The sequence below is a fragment of the Sorex araneus genome, chromosome X (genome assembly GCF_027595985.1).
Source record: "Sorex araneus isolate mSorAra2 chromosome X, mSorAra2.pri, whole genome shotgun sequence".
NCBI lineage: Eukaryota > Metazoa > Chordata > Mammalia > Eulipotyphla > Soricidae > Sorex > Sorex araneus.
The window spans coordinates 218,439,096-218,455,172 of record NC_073313.1 but is presented as its reverse complement, the minus strand read 5'-3'; the positions used below and the strand labels follow the sequence as shown (position 1 = coordinate 218,455,172).

The 16,077-nt window shown below is 34.0% G+C and overlaps 1 protein-coding gene across 1 annotated transcript in view; it reads right to left on the bottom strand.

Moving 5' to 3' along the window:
* The window catches only part of ZNF804A (zinc finger protein 804A), a 275,346-nt gene that overhangs the window by 187,722 nt on the left and 71,547 nt on the right, over positions 1 to 16,077 (bottom strand). The gene's annotated exons all lie outside the window — the stretch shown is intronic.

Here is a 16,077-nt window from a genome sequence, read left to right as displayed (position 1 = left end):
GAACAGATGACTTGAAAAAGAACCATACAGACACAATGGGATACTACAATGCTACAAGAAAAGATGAAATCATGCCATTTCTTACTATAAAATGGCACTGGAGGGCAATCGTGGTGAGTGAATTTAATCATAAGAGAACAGATACAGAATAGCATCTCATATACAGGACATAAAGAAAAATAATCAATAAGCAATACAGGGCCAAAAGCAACAGAATTTGAGAACTTGTCTAAGAAACTGCTTACCAGAGGTGGGAACCAGTGTATGGAACCCTGGGATAATGATGGAGGGAAGAGGATACATTGGTGGACTGTGTGGTGTGGGTATGTTGTGTGCATAAGATCTTATTAATAATAGCATTGTAAATCACTGCACCTCAAACAAAAAAAGCAAATTAAAAATGGTAAGCAATTCAAGTGTAAGCACTTTGGCAATATAAAGTGACAGACTGATGCTGCTTATAGAAACACTACAGGTGAAGGAGCAGGAAAGGGTCTTGCTGTGCCCGGGGTTGACCAAGGTCCGATCCCTCTATCCAACGTAATTCTCTGAGCTTGCCAGAAATTCTTTTTTGATTATAGAGTCAGTTGTACCACCAGATATAGACCAACCATCCTCCCAAAACCCAAACCACCATGTTCACTTAGAAAAAGAAAATACAGACTTAAGATACAAATGATTATAGTATAGAACTATGTGTAATTAGTAAAGCCCTCAATAAAATGCTTATTTCACCCCATTCCAAAATATAGTTTGTTTTATCTTTTACATTTTTTTCATTTTTATACCAATTGGGAAGTTATTAATAGTAGTAGTCACAGCAGTCTCCTCCTTCACCTACTATGTCCATACATGTCCTTTATGTACATATGCTGCCAGAAAATGCAATTTTCCATAGACTTGCAGGTTTGTTTTCTTAAATACAAATGTTTGTGTTATATTTTCCCTATCATCATGAAACTAAAATGCTCACATGTGTATATGCTCATGTATCATCCTTTATGGCTTGGATCAGGGTTGCTGTAGAACCACATCTTCTTGTGAAGCTACTGCCTTATCAAAAAAGAATCATTCTGGAGCCATCTGCTTGCTTACTGTTACATCTGCCTAGACTTATGTTTTAACGGAATAGATAACTATATAAGGAAGAAAAGATCAAGCTAATAGACATTCTGGCAGTCAATAAAAGGTTATCCCTCACAGAAAAAAAAATCACACATGCCACAAAGAAAATGAGAGTACAGGATGTTATGTAGAGCAAAGGACAGTGATAAGGCCCAAATTAGATACTATTAAAGACACTAAATGGAACACATAATAGAAGTATACTGATTATTATAAGTGAAATAATTTGAAAAAGTTATAATATGAAGATATTATGATTGTATATATTCTAATATAAAATCATTAAAATAGTTGCTTATAGTCACATATACTTTAATATACTTTCCACGCTCTTAAATCCAGCAGTCAACAATTTCATTTTTCACCATATCTATGTTTGCATACGTTTTTTCATTTAGAAACTCTACCTTAGAAATGGTTCTAGAATTAAGACTAAAAGGGAAAACAATGCATTTTTCTATTCAGAAAAATCAGTTATTGGAAGCAGTAGTTTAGGGTAATGAGTACTATACAGTCAGAAAACATGAAAATTAACTGAAATGTTTGTAGTTGTTCTTTCTATCATTTGCCTGATCTCCAATAAAAAATATGCATGTATAGGTTAAAATGGAGCAATAACACAGCAGGCAGGGTGTTTGCCTTGCACGTGGCCGACCCGCATTCGATTCCTCTGTCCCTCTCGAAGAGCCTGGCAAGCTACCGAGATTATCCTGCCCTCATGGCAGAGCCTGGCAAGCTTCCTGTTGATCACCAATTTTCTCGAACGGCGCCAGTAACGTCTTCATTTGTCCTAGCCCTGAGACTTTATCAGCCTCTCTTTACTCGTTCTTCCCAGTGGTGCCACATTGGAGGTTCTTTCAGGGTATAGGGGAATGAGAATCATCATTGTTACTGTATTTGGCATGTCGAATATACCACAGAGAGCTTGCCAGACTCTGCCGTGTGGGCAGGATGCTCTCGGTACCTTGCAAGGTTCTCTGAGAGGACGAACTAAAAATTTAATGTACATAGATGGGTTTTTATTAATACATGCACATACATATTACACATGAATATGAACATACACTATATACACACATGCACAATAAAATGCAATTATAGATCTACCTACCATACCCTTGAATATACATGTGTGTATATGCAAATACTCAGTCATACCATATATGCTTATTGTATGCATTACATTTCACAAACTACCTTGAGGCTTAACTATGCAGTTGACAGGTAGATTAGCATAAAACATTTTACATTATCTGTTCATTGCTTACTTAGTAAATAGATGAACATTTACAAACATGCTTTTTCATTAAATATAAATACTTACTGGTAAACTTTTAAAACTGTGTCTTTTGTTTGTTTGTTTGGGGGCCACCCACCAATGCTCAGAGGTTACTTCTGGTTCTGTACCGAGAATTAGTACTGGCTGTGCTCAGTGGACTTTATGGGATGCTGGAGATCATACCCAAGTTGGCCTCATGCAAGGCAAACTACCTGACCTGCTGTTCTATCTCTCTAGCCCCATAAACTGCAACCTTTAATGAACTTACATGTTCACTAGTTAAACTCTAAAAGTGCCTGCTTTTCAATTATACATAAAATATAAGATCTGTCGTGGAGAGGTGAAAAAAAGACTACAGTAATATTAATAGGAGGTAAGATATCTTATATTGGTTTGGTAGTAACACAAGATGTCAAAGTAAAGCTATTGATGTTAAAATTTCATACAAGTGATTACATTACCTTTTTTCCTACACTATATTTTTGAGATAATAATTTTAAATTATGTTACTTAAAGTCCATCCTTGTAGTGGCAGCAATCCAGTTTAATCTAATGGTGTTATTTATTTTTCTCCAGATTGTAGTGCCACCACTACTTTTCATGTATTAATTTTCCTCAACAATCTATTTTAAAAGTATTGAAGCATAAGGCAGTTTTAAAATAAAAAAGGAACATAATAAAGAAAGACACACAGAGTAACACTTAATGGATTGTCAACTCATGAAAGCAGTTTACAAAATGCAGCAAAATTACTTCTATGCACACACAAAATAATCAATACCTATTGTAGCATTGCTCCTGCAATATTGCAATTTATCAATAAAAAGGATACTGTCACATCTCACAGGCTCAGAAAACTAGTTACTCACACAAGTAATATTTATTCTGCATAAGTTTCAATCTGATTGAAGCAAAACAAAGCATTCCCTGAAAATAAAGTAACAAAATATAAGATATATGGATTTTCATTGGTGACAAGGTACTTACTTTAGAGACAAACTTATGTAGAGGTTATAAACATTAAGGAAAGGAATATAAGAATTAGCTGCTTTTCTTTTTTAAGTGTGAGGAAGGCACAATTATGAGAGTTAAGTTGGCTCTTTTTTTCTCTTTCCTTCCTTTTTCCCTTCCTTCCTTTCATAAACGGTCTACTTTTCCTACTATTTTCCTACAATGCTCTCTAAGCATCTATTGAAATAAATTTTACCTTTGATGCTCTGGCAAATTGGCACACATTATTTCCATTAAAGAGTCTTTTCCCATACCTGAGAGATAATTCATTGAGCTGAGCTCATTCATGGTTTTTATTTTTGCATGCTGGTGGCCCAAATTTAATTCTCAGTGTCACATGGTCTTCCTCTGTCTTATGGAGAGTCCTTTGAGCTATGTGTTGGGAGTAAATCTTGAACATCCCCAGTGTGATTTAAAATCAGAAACCAAATAAGCAAAAAATAAAAATCACTGCACTTACATGCATGCAATAATAAGGTAATTTTAATAAATATTGGCAGTTTTTCCTCCCAGAGAGCCCAGCAAGCTACCGACAGTACCCTGCCTGCACAGCAGAGCCTGGCAAGCTACCTGTAGCATATTCAATATGCCCAAAACAGTAACAATAACAGGCCTCATTACCATGACCCTGAAAGAGTGCCCAATGCGGCAGCATTGGGAAGGACAAGTGAGGAGAGGCTGTTAAAATCTCAGGCATTTTGTGTTCTTGGAATGAGGAGATACCATTGGGCTACACTAGTACGTAGCAGGGATGAATGGAGACGTAACTGGTGCCCGTTTGAGAAAATTGATGAACAACAGGATGACAGTAATGAATAAATACTAATGCTTGTCTCCAGTCTCCTATATTTTAGTAATAAACAACATCAATATATATGTTATTCAAATTGATAAACCATCTCTGTCTGGGACCTCTCTATATTTCTTTCTGCCAGATACTGGACTCATGGTTCCATTCATTTCCAATACGTCATACATCTATTTCTTTCTCTTATGCAATATTTTAGCAACTAGTCCTTAGGTTATGAAGTGCATATGGTAAGTAAGAATATTACAAAATAAAGCCTTCTCTTATGTTAAAAACTAATTTTGTCACATTATTTTAGCAGTATTAATAATATCACTAAGTCAAGTTTTAACTTTAATGTAACAATAAAATATTGAATATAATAAATAAATGTATATGTGGTCATTTCAAATTACTCAATAGACACTGTAAAACCTAAGACAAATGCAGTCTATAGGGAATAAGGAAACTAAAAAAAAAAGACTATCATTCAGAATACTTTATAATAACAGTAGACCCACTACAAGATATCAGTTAGAAAAGATTTAATATGTAGCTTAATGAAATTCCATAAAAAGAAAATTAAGAAAGTTATAAGAATAGCCAATTTTTGAATGCAAAATGATAATTTTCCAAAAGTAAAAAATATAAGATTGAACTTATTCATAGTACATACTATTTGATTATAAGTAAATTACAAGAAGTCTATAACAGTATATTGGGCTAATGATATACAACATTCAGAATAAAGTGAAAAAAAATAAAGCCTACTAGTTATAAAGGAGTTAATCACTTGACAAGAAATACTAAATTGGCTGACAACATGATCAATGCCAGAAAATAATGTATTCAAGTATCCAAAATGCTATGTAAAACTAAACATTATACTAGAATTCTAACTCTGTTGAACTATAACTAAAAATAGCTATAGGTGAAATGAAATGAATGAAAACTATCACATTTTCATATGAACAAACAGAAGGATAGTTTAACAGTCATATACTATTATTGAAAAAATTAATGAAAGACAATTCAGAAAACTGAGGAATACAAGTTAGATAGTTCTGGAAAAATCTTTACATTTGTCAAAAGTGTAAATAAGTAAATTAAAAATTCATATTTTAATACTAATATTTAAATAATATTTCCTTTATAAGGGAACACAAAACCTGGCAAAAATTGATTGTGCATGTTTGTATATATTGGTATGCATAATTCATACCTAATTTCAACATTTGTTAATTTACTAACAAGGTTTAGTTATTAATGGAATATTAACCACACACATTTTTGTACTAAATGAACAATATGTGACTATAGAAAGTAAATAGAATAAAACATATCTCTATTATATTTTTCAAAGCTATTTAATAGCTATTATTTCAAGGAAGTCCATTTATTGGTAATATAAGTTGAATAAGTTACCCATTTAACTGAATCACTATAATGTTATTTCTTCCTGTTCACTAAAGAAAATGTCCAGTCCTATATCACACTCCCTAATAAGTGATCATGTAGAAGATTCAGTAAGATTTAAAAGATCTAATATATTGGGTGCTGGAGCGATAGCACAGTGGGTAGGAAGTTTGCCTTGCACACAGCTGACCCGGGGTTGATTCCCAGCATCCCATATGGTCCCCCGAGCACTGCCAGGGCTTATTCCTGAGTGCATGAGCCAGAAGTAACCCTTGTGTGTCTCCTGGTGTGACCCAAAAAAGAAAAATAAGTAAATAAAATATCTAATATAATTGAAAATTATAAACTAGTTCTAAAGTAAGCATTTTTCATAAATTAACTGTTTTAATTATATTATGAATAGTTTTGTGCACTTTCAAACTTTCAATACAGATTATGGTAATATCTAGAAGGCAAACAATGACTAATAAATGCTAATGTTAATTTTGCTCATCAAAGCCTACTTTTTGTTTTGTGTTTTATTATTTTTGGCAAGCAATATTCGGGGACCCCTGGGACTACTCCATTGATTCTCAGCCAACTGGATGGCAGTTCTATGTGAGAGCCCCAGGATGACGATTGGCTCAGTCCCCAAGGCTATAGTCTACATTATCCTAGTACATATATATATATAGTTCCATAGAAAATAGGCTTAGAAAAAAATCAAATTGTCTAGGGAACTTACAAGAAGTAAAACCTGATTTAAATCTACATCTCCTTTAATAGAACCCACACAAAGAAAAGAAAAAAATTCATATCTAGATATTAGACCATGTGTAAAAACTCATATATAGAAAATAATGTATCTCATCTAATTGCAAAATTCTAATATTTCATCTGCTGGCATTTCCAGTTTTCTGTATCCAAAAAATCAGCATGAATATATAAATAGTAATCTATCCTTTGGAGACTGCTGTGGCTGGTACCATATAAACTGTTTCACATTTCTTATAATCTCTAGCATATTCAGTAAAAATGTGAGCATAGTTGTTAATTTTATCTCAAGCATCTACCAGGGAGCTACCTAAATGTTTAAGGAAGATATGTATAAACTATAGAGCAAGTATTGATCAGTAAGGTTTTTAGTGGGGAGAGGAGGCCACACACAGATGCTGAGTGATTATTCCTGACTCTTCTCAGGAAGAGACTCCTGGACCATACCAGGTAGTGGGGCTCAAATCCAGGTTGTTTGTGTGCAAAATAAGTACCCTAGCAGCCGTAATATCTTTCCAGCCCCTTGATCAATAGGTTTTACCAACTCTCATCACATAAAGAATCTTTTTCTTTACTGTTCTGCTGACAAGGAAAACTTTTCATAATCTACTCCTTAAGAACAATAATTAAAGGCAAACTAGCAATCATAATAATAATAATGACTTACGTTTTAAAAAATACATATTTTAAATTTCTTTGACCAATTTTTTTATTCATTTATAAAACACATTGCTCTCTGAGTGTCCATGACAATTTCAACCAGGAAGGTCAATCTTTTTTAGATTTCGTGCAATTAACATTATTGTCCAGTAGTTTAAATTTCAAAACAAATCTTGTAACAAATACTTGTTTTCCTTTCTCACTAGCCTAAAATAGTATATTTCAGGATTCTTCAAACTTTCTGGGTTTCTGTTGCTTATAGCAACTAAATTTCCTGCCAAGACTTGAATATGAAAAAAAGGACACATAGGTTTTCTTCTGAAAATTAGTGGGCGGAGGGAAGTAACAATGGCATTTTCAAGTACATAATCAACTAAAGAGTGCTGTTATCTTCAAATGCAATATAATGAAAACATAAAATGCTATTGTGTTTAATTAAAACTATTATATGGTAATACTTTTTATGGGACTTTTATTATGGGAACTTCTTGCAATTCACTTATAATTTAAAATTTAGGAAAATTAAGAGCCCATTTTAAAACATTAATATTTCACTTAAAATTTTTAACTAGAGGGAGCAGTAATCATATAGCATAGAGTTAGGGCATTTGTCTCGCGTGAGGTTGACTTGGGTTCAATCTTCGACATCCAGCATTCTCCCCCAAGCATCACCAGGATTAATTCCTGAGTGCATAGTCAAGAATAACCCCTTACCAGAACTGGATGTGGCTCCTAAACAAACAAAAACCAAGCAAACCAAAAATTGTAATGAGATTATACTAAAATTATTTATGATTGCAAGAGAGCATATAGTTTAGAGCAATGAATACTGATTGCAATAATGCCTTATATTTTGATAATTTAAATAATTTGAAATACTTTGATAAAACAAATTATTTGTGGAAATATATAGCAGTTCTAAAATTTTAAAGAATTTTTGTTCAATATATAATTAAATCCATGAAAAAACATTTGATATGAGAAAAATGTGTATTTTCTTATAAAAGCACTAACAAAATTAATTTACTAAGAGGCAGGGTGCAGGGAAGTGGACACTTGTGGTGTGTGTGGTGTTGGAATATAATATGCATGAGATTTCTTCCTTAAGAGTGTTACAGAATATGGTGGTTTCAATAGTAAAGGGTTCAATTGGGACATCTGAAAGTGAATATAAAGTGCTGGTATTTATGTAGATTTGCAAAAACAAATGTTTTAAAAACTTAAGTTAAAAAATAAATGGAACATAAATGGAACAAAATGTTGATTTTAAAATGGTTAGCAAAATATGTATTCAGTACAGTTATACCATTGTTTTTTTCTAACTTGCCACATTTTTGGCAATCATTTTTAATTCCCAGTTATTTTGTAAACATGTATTTTCTTCTCTTTAAATAACTAAGAAATACATTATAATATTGTTGATGCAAAGAGAGAATAACTAATAAATTTCCTATGCACATGCAAATTATAAGAGTTGTGTAAATACAAAATTAATGTGTCAAGTCAATTTCTCTTTCTAGAACTTGGCTAATTAGCATAAATTGAATTTTATGCTAGGATGCTTGGGAGGATAGTAAACTATTTGAAAATTTAGACTTTCTTCTGATTATCAGAAAAACTAGTCATATCACTACTACAATTTAAAAAATGCTCAAATATCATTTTATTATAACATTCAATTGTGTTAATACATATAATTAAATTGGGGACTTTATAAGATTAGGCTTTATCTTACATATTGTAACTTGAATGGATTTTTTATTATATTTGATTAAAAATTGAATATCAATTTGAAAAAAATTATTTAACATATTTTCCTCTATATCAGTTTAGTTTAATTGTATGAATTTAGACAAGTTGAGCAATAATCAAATTTTCAGACATTCAAGATTTATGTTAAAATTTCATAACTATATCACTGTCGCACTGTAGCACTATTGTCCCTTTGTTCATTGATTTGCTGGAGCAGGCACCAGTAACATTTCCATTGTGACTTGTTACTATTTTTGGCATATCAAATATGCCACAGGTAGCTTGCCAGGCTCTGCCATAAGGGCAGGATACTCTTGGGTAGCTTGCCAGGCTCTCCGAGAGGGAGGGAGGAATTGAATAAGTGTTGGCCACGTTCAAGGCAAATGCCCTACCCCTTGTACTACCTCTCCAGTCCTAGCATTTATATACTTATTTATTGTAATAAAATGTTTCAGCTTCTGAGGAAAGCATCACTGTATCACTGTCATCCTGTTGTTCATTGATTTGCTTTAGCGGGCACCAGTAATGTCTTCATTGTAAGACTTGTTGTTACTGTTTTTGGCTTATCGGATACACCACAGTAGCTTGCCAGGCTTTGCCATGCGAGTGAGATACTCCCTGTCTAGGTAGGTTGCCAGGTTCTCTGAGAGGAGTGGAGGGATCAAACTCCGGTTGGCCACATGCAAGCCAAATGCCTTACCTGCGGAGCTATCACTCCAGCCCGAGGGAAGCATATAGTGCAATATTAATTTAAGTTCCCATTTTTTAAAATTGTTATTTATAGTAGCATTGTAGCCCTGTCACTGTCATCCCAACGTTACTGGTGCCTCCTTGAACAAATCTATGAACAACAGGAAGACAGTGCGAGGACAGTGCTAACATAGGAATACTGCTATTTATTCAGTCACTGAGTAAGCTGATTGAATTGGGCACAAACTCCACATTACTTTTAAAAAATGGTTTTAAATTAAATATCCCTGAGATAACAAGGTTGCTCATAATTGTGTTTCAGTCATACAATGATCTAGCACTCATCCCTCCACCAGTGTATATTTCCCACCATCAATGTCCCCTGTTTCTCTACCACCATTCCCCAACACCCCATCCCCCAACCCAACCTCCCTCTATGGGAGGCATTTTCCTTCTTGTTTTCTCTCTCCTTTTCCTTTTGTGTATTATTGTTTGCAGTACAGGTACTAAGAAGTCGTCATGGTGTTTGTTCAGAGCATTCGGTACTTTTATCAGAACTGTAAGACGAGTAGCTTTTCAATTCTGTGGCTGCTTTGGGGTATGGATATGACTACCGAGGCTTCCGGAAATACAGGGATGTAGGGGAGGTAGCCCATCCAAACTCTGAGAAAGCCTGGAGCTTTCAGTCACAAAACCCACATACCCAAATTTTCAGCAAATTATATGTTGGTGAGGTCTGTCCTGAGACAATGGAGTCAGGTTGGGGGAATAATGAGGATTTTGGATTACAGAAGCAAGCCAGTGCCAGGGTCTCTGATTGGACGGGCACCAGACTAACTTACCCACCTCCAATTTACCCCAGTTTGTTCAGCCATGTGCGGATCTGAGATTTACTGTGGTTTTGATCTCTTTTGAGATTTATTATGGGTCTCTGAAATAAGGCCAATAAATGAATGAGCTTCCATAGCTGAACCGGAAGTGGTTTTAAAATTTAATTCCCACATACCTAACTTTTGGCTGTTTAATTTCATGGTAAAGTTGGGCCCCAAGCTGTTGTTGGGGTCCAGCCAAAAGGCAGAGCAGTAATTTGGGGGTATCAGGAATCCTGAAGGCACCATCAGGCTGCTGATATGTTTGCCCTGCAGGTAAAATTTTCTTTTGCTATTTTCTTTTACTAGTATCTCTATATGTATTCCTTTCGATTTCATAAGCATTCTGGTTTTTTATTTTAAACATCATTGAATTAATCTGTGTTTTCTATATGATAGGTAGGTTAGTTAAAACCCATTAATGAAAACAAGGTTTACAAGGAAAACCATGCATTAAACCTAGAAATATATATGTATATAAATATATGTATACATACATATGTATATAAATGTCTGTCCATGGCAGAGCAAGGAAATGGTAATATGCATGCATATGTATATGTATATATGTACACATAAAAATATGTATATATTTGGGGACCAATGCCAGTGGGACTTAGAGTTTATTTTTAGCTCTGTGCTCAGGAATAACCTCTGGTGGTCTTTGGAGGCCCTAAAGCAATGCTAGGGATCAAACTGAAGCCGGCGATATGCAAGCCAAGCACGTTATTCCCTATACTATCTCTCTGACCACCTTTTCTATCTTCTGATACTACTTGGACTACCAATACAATCTTGAAGAAAAATATGAGAGAATATTTTCATCTCAAACTAAATGTTGAAAGAGTTAAATTGTATTGCTAATAACTATCTTAGTTTATACTAATTTAAGACCTTCTACATTAAATGTTTCTGATCTTTGAATTAGAAGCTCATAAGTTTGCCACTGAGTTATCACAAATTCTGAAGAATGTATTTATTCAAATATTTACTCATTTTTGGTTCTGGGGTTGTACCCCTGGCCACCCCTGAAAATGTTCAATGGACATTTTCGGGGGTGTAAAGTGTTAAATGTTCAATATGCAGGGTGGGGGACCAATACAGGGTTGTCTGCAAACAAGGCAAGTGCCTTAACCACTTGTATTATCTCTCCAATAATCAAGATTTTGTAAATGATTCTGCTTAAATACTAATACAGAAACATAAACAAAAATATAGGAAACAAGCATCATAAAATGTAACTAACAAGAGAATATAATTTAAGGCATGTATAAAGTCAATGAGTGACTTCACAACTTTTATTGAAGTGTTTTTGTAAAAAAATTGGGAAAAAAATCAAATGTATATAAAATTTCTACAAATAACAGGTTAAATATATCTTCCGAAGTTTTCAAGTACAAAATACTTTAAAACATAATGAAAAAATGCAAGGATCACTGCATTTATACTTCCACACACAAATAATTCTCTTAAACATAAATAATTCTGTCAAAACTGTCACTGTCACTGTCGTTCCTTTGTTCATCGATTTGCTCGAGCGGGCACCAATAATATCTCAATTGTGAGACTTATTGTTACTGTTTTTGGCATATCAAATACACCAAGGTAGCTGGTAGCTTGCCAGATTTCCCGTGTGGGCAAGATACTCTTGGTAGCTTGCTGGGTTCTCTGAGAAAGACGAAGAAATTGAACCCGGGTCAGTTGTGTGTAAGGCAGATGCCATACTCACTGTGCTATCACTCCATCAGAACACCCTCATTTAATTTTTTCAGAGGCCTTCTTTCTTGAGGTTCAGAATTATGCAAGTTTGGAATAATTCCTTAATCATATTTACAGTGTATTAAATCTAAATCTTCACATAATATTCACATTAATTTAGTATATGTATCACATAAGATTCACAGCACACATGCAAATAATAAAATATCTCTTTAATTAAATACAATAAATGAAATTTTAAGCACCATAATTGTAATGAATTCTCATGTAATTATCTGTCATTTATTTCTCATATAATTAAAAGAATACATAAAACGAATAAGTGTTATTTCAGTAATGTACCCAATTAAGCTATAAAACCATTAAATAAAATTATATACTAAATTAACAGTTGTTTATTTTAAATCTCATATGTATATGTGTATAAACATAGATATTATGGAAATATTTAGCTTTTTATTTCCTTTTTTCTAAATTTTATAATTCCTTGAGTTGAAAGGCACTAATTTACTGTAAGATTTCATATCTTTTTAACCTCATATCAATAAATTTTTGCAAAATATTCTTGAAGTTAATAATTCCAAAAATTCAATAAGAAATCAAATTTTACTAATAATGCACTTATATACAAACAATATCTTTTCTAAATTGTCTAGTTTGAGCTGTTAATAAGAAAAATATTCCTAGTCATCCAAGAACTAACCTCTTTTGAGCTGATTGAGTTCTCTTATGGTATATAAACTATTTAACAAATAATCAATATTGAATAATGTCACTAAATCAACATCATGGGATAAAAAAACATAAACTTACTGTACATTCTTTTATGAACAAAAAAAGATCATAAATAGTGTCCAAATTTTAAAATGATCACTCTTTCCACCTTGTCTCAAAAGAATCGCTTCTAACTCTTTATTAATTATACATTTGCTTCACTGTAATTTTCCCAACATTTTTGACAAGATTTAAGAATGTCAGTCAAAAAATATTTCCTCCTGGGGCGAGATCAATTGCAAACTTATGGGCAAACATGCTTGTGTTTCATCACCATTGGATAGTCCCTTAGCATTGTAGGGTGTGTGGTGCTATAGGGCCCCCACCCAACCGATTACCACCAGGGTGGCCCAGGCAATGCCTGTCATCAAAGGGCCTGAGCAGCACCATATATCAGGGTGTTCTGCTGAAAGCGGCTCTGCTTGACTGACCAGTTTCATGCTAAAAATAGCGCTGATTATTTGTTCAGAACAAAATCTAATTATTTAAGAGTCCTTAACTAACAAGAAGCCCATAAGAACAGTGTTAGCCATCATACTCTTCCAATATGCCCCATGGCTCTCCATGATAGGGTACTTCAAAGAACAGGAACTTGTTCAAGCATAAATTTAAAAAAATTGGAAATTTTAACTGGCATTGTTACTATTATTATTTCATGACATTTTGACTTCTGATAGCTGGAGACAAAGTGGAATGATATGTCCTAATTAGAAAAAGAAAAGGAGAACTGCTATATAATATGCAATGCAATACAGCCAAGTATAAAATCAGGAGCTATTACACAATGAAAATAACCTAAAATATGTATTTAGTAACCTAAGATATGCATTTAATTTTAGATTTATCTCACTGTGACATCATGAAAAAGGTGATTATTGATGTAAAAGATCTTCTTATGAAGTATATATTTCTACATAATAGGATAAAAACCACAATAAGATACTTACATGGGTTTCTTTTTTTGTTTCTATATTTAATTTTAATTTAATCAATATATATTTTAAAAAACTAAAGCACACCGACGGGCGCATGCACTCGCAGGCTCTCCGGGTGGCTCTGTCTCACCGCCCGCGTTTGGTGCTCTGGAACCGCTGTGTATGGCTGTCGGTCAAGGGCAGGCGACGGAAGGAAGAAGGCCAAACTGGTTGCTTGATCAGTTTATTTCATTCTCTCTCTCTGCTTCTCTCCTGGCTCTGGATCGCTCTCTGGATCTCTGGATTAGGGGCCCCAACCCACTCTTACAGCCTAGTTAAATGCCCCCAGCATGAGGGGGTTGGGGCATACACATAGGTGTGGTCACAAACAATAGGGTAAGGTTCCTTTCCCTCAGGGGATGCTTATCCTAGGACTTATTCTCTTTCAGCAGGAGGATCCACCCAAGGGCAGAATCCCATGAGTGTATTTCTCCTCTCCTCATCCAGCAAACATATAAGCAATCATAATATTAATCATTTTGTATGGATACAATAGGAAATGCATTAAAGCATATAGAATTGCTCTCCTGGGGCCATCTCAATCTCAAACTACAGTGCTCAGGCCAGATTAGTCTTTCCTATCCCTAGTAGGGTCCTAGTCTCGTCATTATTTTTGGATCATGACAGCATTTGTTTATGATCAAGCTCTTAACTTATAGTTAAGAATTAGGCACTTTGGCCAGGCCCATCTCTATGCCAGGGTAGCACATAACTCACTGCTTGCTCTGGATCCGCCCTGTCCCTCATCGGGACCCTGCTTTTGGGGTGCTAGGAACTGAGGGCAACTGAGGCTTAAGTGGAGAAAGCAGATGCCCAGGAATGAATAATATTCAAAGCCAATTAAGTCCCAAGTTACAAAAGCATAATATTGCCTTCTTGTGTCTATACAAAAAGGACATTGCTTTAAAGTAAATTATTCAAAAGGCATAAGGGGAGGAGAAAGGCAATATTATAATATACAGTGTCCTAGGAAGGTCTGACCTTACAAATTAGCAGATTCAGATTAGGGGGAGAAGCTGATTAACTCTTTTTGGGGAAGAGAGCAGAGAGAAGTGATTACAGCTAAACAAAGGGATGGGAGAGATTCGGGAACACCTTGATGGGTGAGACTGGGGTAAGCCCCAGTCTCCGGGAAAAACTGGGACAAGCTACTCGTGGCAAGGGGGGAGAGGACAAAGTAATGTCATCCTACATCATATTTTCCAAAAATAAATTTCAGAAGAAACACTGAGCAGAAAATAATGAAAATATTCAAAATATGTATTCAAATCAACACTGAATAAAATATAGCACCAATACTTAATATTTAAGATCAAATAGTAATCTTAAAGAAACTTAACAATCAATAATGAAAACATTTAAATTTTCAGTTTATGTTTAATGTAAAATATTGTGGAAATCTAAAGTTCTCTTTTAGAGAACTGTATGACAACTTGCATAAATATTCCCTATAATATGACTACTCTCAATACCATTTTGAAAACAATTCAAAACTCAGAAAGAACACAGAATTTGGATGTTAAATCAGCAGAAAAACATTCTAATATCAGCATCATTGATTAACTTTCAATTCAGTACAAACAGTAAAGTGAACAGTCTGCATAAAGATAGATTTGGGGTGTTTTTTGAGGCAATATTTGTGGGAAATGTTTTTGTGTTATAAAGGCATCATAGTAAGAATAAATATTACTAGCTATACTGTAAATAGGACTATATTTTATACAGGGTGATGTTATACATTATGAAATATATATTTTATGTAATTTTAGTAAATATGTTGGAAATATCTAATACATTTAAAAAATTGCTATTTTAGTATCACAAGCCAAAATCAGTTTCCTCTCTAGAAACTACTTATCCATTCAAAACCTAAGTTGTGAAATGTTATATTATTTGTATGTGCACTGTACTGAGTGAAAACTATTTTAATTTCATGAAAAAGACTATTGCTACTTTCTTTCATCATTGCCAAGAACAAATTTATCTCTATAAGACAAAGATCTCTGTAACAAATTGAAATTTACACTATTTATATAGATATATTTTCTTTAGCTATGAATACCAAAATAATTTTCCTAACATTCAGCTTTAATATTCAGTTAATTAAAAAATAAAAGTGTCTCATAGCTATATGTTTTGTTTCTTTTGGGTAATATTTGGCAGTGCTAAGGGATCTTGGTGAGATTTGGGGACCAGACAGAATAGGGAGTTCAAGTATAAGTAGACTGTGTGTAAGACATGCACCCTCCCTGCTGTACTACTGCTCGA